Source organism: Durio zibethinus, unplaced genomic scaffold (genome assembly GCF_047325235.1).
Source record: "Durio zibethinus cultivar Kanyao isolate XHJ-2024 unplaced genomic scaffold, ASM4732523v1 HiC_scaffold_3, whole genome shotgun sequence".
Classification (NCBI taxonomy): domain Eukaryota; kingdom Viridiplantae; phylum Streptophyta; class Magnoliopsida; order Malvales; family Malvaceae; genus Durio; species Durio zibethinus.
Genome location: NW_028323044.1, coordinates 9,473,970 through 9,478,969, shown reverse-complemented (window position 1 = coordinate 9,478,969; position 5,000 = coordinate 9,473,970).

The window sequence follows — 5,000 nt, the reverse complement described above, 5'->3', positions numbered from 1 at the left end:
GCACCTGCCTCGACCGCCATCGGCACAAGCTGGGCCCTGGTGTGGGTTGTTGCCTCGATCACCAGCGGCACATGCTGAGCCTTGGTGCGGGCGGTTGCCTCGAGCACCATCGGCAGACCCTGGGCCCTGGTGCGGCCGGTTGCCCCGATAACCATCGGCACACGCTGGGCCCTGGAGCGGCCGGTTGCCTCGATCACCATCGGCAAAAGCTGGGCCCTGGTGCGGGCGCTTGCCTCGACCACCATCGGCACACGCTGGGCACTGGTGCGGGCGCTTGCCTCGACCACCATCGGCACACGCTGGGCCCTGGTGCGGGCGCCTGCCTCGATCACCATCGGCACACGCTGGGCCCTGGTGCGGGCGGTTGCCCCCAGCACCATCGGCACACGTTGGGCCCTGGTGCGGGCGCTTGCCTCGACCACCATCGGCACACGCTGGGCCCTGGTGCGACAGGTTGCCTCGACCACCATCGGCACACGCTGGGCCCTGGTGCGGGCGCTTGCCTCGACCACCATCGGCACACGCTCGGCCCTGGTGCGGTCGGTTGCCTCGAGCACCATCGGCACACGCTGGGCCCTGGTGCGGGCGGTTGCCTCGACCACCATCGGCACACGCTGGGCCCTGGTGCGGGCGCTTGCCTCGACCACCATCGACACACGCTGGGCCCTGGTGCGGCCGGTTGCCTCGAGCACCATCGGCACACGCTGGGCCCTGGTGCGGTCGGTTGCCTCGACCACCATCGGCACACGCTGGGCCCTGGTGCGGGCGCTTGCCTCGACCACCATCGGCACACGCTGGGCCCTGGTGCGGCAGGTTGCCTCGACCACCATCGGCACACGCTGGGCCCTGGTGCGGCAGGTTGCCTCGAGCACCATCGGCACACGCTGGGCCCTGGTGCGGTCGGTTGCCTCGAACACCATCGGCACACGCTGGGCCCTGGTGCGGCAGCTTGCCTCGACCACCATCGGCACACGCTGGGCCCTGGTGCGGCCGGTTGCCTCGAGCACCATCGGCACACGCTCGGCCCTGGTGCGGCAGGTTGCCTCGACCACCATCGGCAGCCTCGACCACCATCGGCACACGCTGGGCCCTGGTGCGGGCGCTTGCCTCGACCACCATCGGCACACGCTCCGCCCTGGTGCGGTCGGTTGCCTCGAGCACCATCGGCACACGCTGGGCCCTGGTGCGGCAGGTTGCCTCGACCACCATCGGCACACGCTGGGCCCTGGTGCGGGCGCTTGCCTCGACCACCATCGGCACACGCTCCGCCCTGGTGCGGTCGGTTGCCTCGAGCACCATCGGCACACGCTGGGCCCTGGTGCGGCAGGTTGCCTCGACCACCATCGGCACACGCTGGGCCCTGGTGCGGGCGCTTGCCTCGACCACCATCGGCACACGCTGGGCCCTGGTGCGGGCGCTTGCCTCGACCACCATCGGCACACGCTGGGCCCTGGTGCGGCAGGTTGCCTCGACCACCATCGGCACACGCTGGGCCCTGGTGCGGGCGCTTGCCTCGAGCACCATCGGCACACGCTGGGCCCTGGTGCGGTCGGTTGCCTCGAGCACCATCGGCACACGCTGGGCCCTGGTGCGGCAGGTTGCCTCGACCATCATCGGCAGCCTCGACCACCATCGGCACACGCTGGGCCCTGGTGCGGGCGGTTGCCTCGACCACCATCGGCACACGCTGGGCCCTGGTGCGGTCGGTTGCCTCGAGCACCATCGGCACACGCTGGGCCCTGGTGCGGCAGGTTGCCTCGAGCACCATCGGCACACGCTGGGCCCTGGTGCGGCAGGTTGCCTCGACCACCATCGGCACACGCTGGGCCCTGGTGCGGGCGGTTGCCTCGACCACCATCGGCACACGCTGGGCCCTGGTGCGGGCGCTTGCCTCGAGCACCATCCGCACACGCTGGGCCCTGGTGCGGCAGGTTGCCTCGAGCACCATCGGCACACGCTGGGCCCTGGTGCGGCAGGTTGCCTCGAGCACCATCGGCACACGCTGGGCCCTGGTGCGGGAGCTTGCCTCGAGCGCCATCGGCACACGCTGGGCCCTGGTGCGGCAGGTTGCCTCGAGCCCCATCGGCACACGCTGGGCCCTGGTGCGGTCGGTTGCCTCGAGCACCATCGGCACACGCTGGGCGCTGGTGCGGGCGCTTGCCTCGACCAGCATCGGCACACGCTGGGCCCTGGTGCGGCAGGTTGCCTCGATCACCATCGGCACACGCTGGGCCCTGGTGCGACAGGTTGCCTCGAGCACCATCGGTACACTATCGGCCCTGGTGCGGGCGGTTGCCTCGACCACCGTCGGCACACGCTGGGCCCTGGTGCGGGCGCTTGCCTCGAGCACCATCGGCACACGCTGGGCCCTGGTGCGGCAGGTTGCCTCGAGCACCATCGGCACACGCTGGGCCCTGGTGCGGGAGCTTGCCTCGAGCGCCATCGGCACACGCTGGGCCCTGGTGCGGCAGGTTGCCTCGAGCACCATCGGCACACGCTGGGCCCTGGTGCGGTCGGTTGCCTCGAGCACCATCGGCACACGCTGGGCCCTGGTGCGGCAGGTTGCCTCGACCACCATCGGCACACGCTGGGCCCTGGTGCGGGCGCTTGCCTCGACCACCATCGGCACACGCTGGGCCCTGGTGCGGGCGCTTGCCTCGACCACCATCGGCACACGCTGGGCCCTGGTGCGGCAGGTTGCCTCGACCACCATCGGCACACGCTGGGCCCTGGTGCGGGCGCTTGCCTCGAGCACCATCGGCACACGCTGGGCCCTGGTGCGGTCGGTTGCCTCGAGCACCATCGGCACACGCTGGGCCCTGGTGCGGCAGGTTGCCTCGACCATCATCGGCAGCCTCGACCACCATCGGCACACGCTGGGCCCTGGTGCGGGCGGTTGCCTCGACCACCATCGGCACACGCTGGGCCCTGGTGCGGTCGGTTGCCTCGAGCACCATCGGCACACGCTGGGCCCTGGTGCGGCAGGTTGCCTCGAGCACCATCGGCACACGCTGGGCCCTGGTGCGGCAGGTTGCCTCGACCACCATCGGCACACGCTGGGCCCTGGTGCGGGCGGTTGCCTCGACCACCATCGGCACACGCTGGGCCCTGGTGCGGGCGCTTGCCTCGAGCACCATCCGCACACGCTGGGCCCTGGTGCGGCAGGTTGCCTCGAGCACCATCGGCACACGCTGGGCCCTGGTGCGGCAGGTTGCCTCGAGCACCATCGGCACACGCTGGGCCCTGGTGCGGGAGCTTGCCTCGAGCGCCATCGGCACACGCTGGGCCCTGGTGCGGCAGGTTGCCTCGAGCACCATCGGCACACGCTGGGCCCTGGTGCGGTCGGTTGCCTCGAGCACCATCGGCACACGCTGGGCGCTGGTGCGGGCGCTTGCCTCGACCAGCATCGGCACACGCTGGGCCCTGGTGCGGCAGGTTGCCTCGATCACCATCGGCACACGCTGGGCCCTGGTGCGACAGGTTGCCTCGAGCACCATCGGCACACTATCGGCCCTGGTGCGGGCGGTTGCCTCGACCACCGTCGGCACACGTGGGCCCTGGTGCGGGCGCTTGCCTCGAGCACCATCGGCACACGCTGGGCCCTGGTGCGGGCGGTTGCCTCGAGCACCATCGGCACACGCTGGGCCCTGGTGGGTTTAGGCACATCTTCAAATTTCTGCCGTGCCAATGCCATTTTTATGGCTTGTAAATTCATACAATGGTCCCCTAAGCCTTCACGTGAAGTTTCGTTGGAAGATGACTCGTTTTCTATTTTTCATGATTTTTGAAACTTTTTGCGGTTCGGGATTTTTTAAAATTTTTTTATAAGGATTTTTGGCCCCAAATTTTGTAGGCATGATCCTTATATTTTTGTTGGCATGCACAAAAAAATTCAGCTAAAAACTCGAAGTAGAGAAGATTTTGTGACCGTTTGAAAAAAGTGTCCCCATTTCAGACACTTTAACGGCTACTGGTAGCAAACCTGTAAAATCTCAAATGCTCTTTAAGGGGGTGTGAATTCTCAGAGGTTTGATGAGGGATAGGGGGCCAACACAAGGCCAAGTACCAGCACCCATCGCACATCATGTGCGCACACCCCCCCGGCCCCCCTCCCAATCGCCGGAACCCCAATGCCGCCGGTCAGGTTCTCCGGCGGTACTCCGGCGATGCTCCGGCGATGCTGTCCCGAGTGAAAAAAATGCGGCACCAGCACATGCTGGAGCCAAGCATGGGCACCGTGGCTCAAAATCGAACTTCGGCCAAGGCCTCGACCATCAATGGCACATGATGACGCATGGTGATGGCACATGCATCGACCATCATCGGCATAGGCTGCCCTTCGGTACGGGCACTTGCCTCGACCGCCATCGGCACAAGCTGGGCCCTGGTGTGGGTTGTTGCCTCGATCACAATCGGCACATGCTGAGCCTTGGTGCGGGCGGTTGCCTCGAGCACCATCGGCAGACCCTGGGCCCTGGTGCGGCCGGTTGCCCCGATAACCATCGACACACGCTGGGCCCTGGGGCGGGCGCTTGCCCCCAGCACCATCGGCACACGCTGGGCCCTGGTGCGGGCGCTTGCCTCGACCACCATCGGCACACGCTGGGCACTGGTGCGGGCGCTTGCCTCGACCACCATCGGCACACGCTGGGCCCTGGTGCGGGCGCTTGCCCCCAGCACCATCGGCACACGCTGGGCCCTGGTGCGGGCGGTTGCCCCCAGCACCATCGGCACACGCAGGGCCCTGGTGCGGGCGGTTGCCCCGAACACCATCGGCACAAGTCGGCCCTTGGTGCGGGCTCCTGGCTCGACCACCATCGGCACACGCTGGGCCCTGGTGCGGGCGGTTGCCTCGAACACCATCGGCACACGCCGGCCCTTGGTGCGGCCGGTTGCCTCGACCACCATCGGCACACGCTCGGCCTTGGTGAGGGCGCTTGCCTCGACCACCATCGGCACACGCTGGGCCCTGGTGCGGGCGCTTGCCTCGACCACCATCG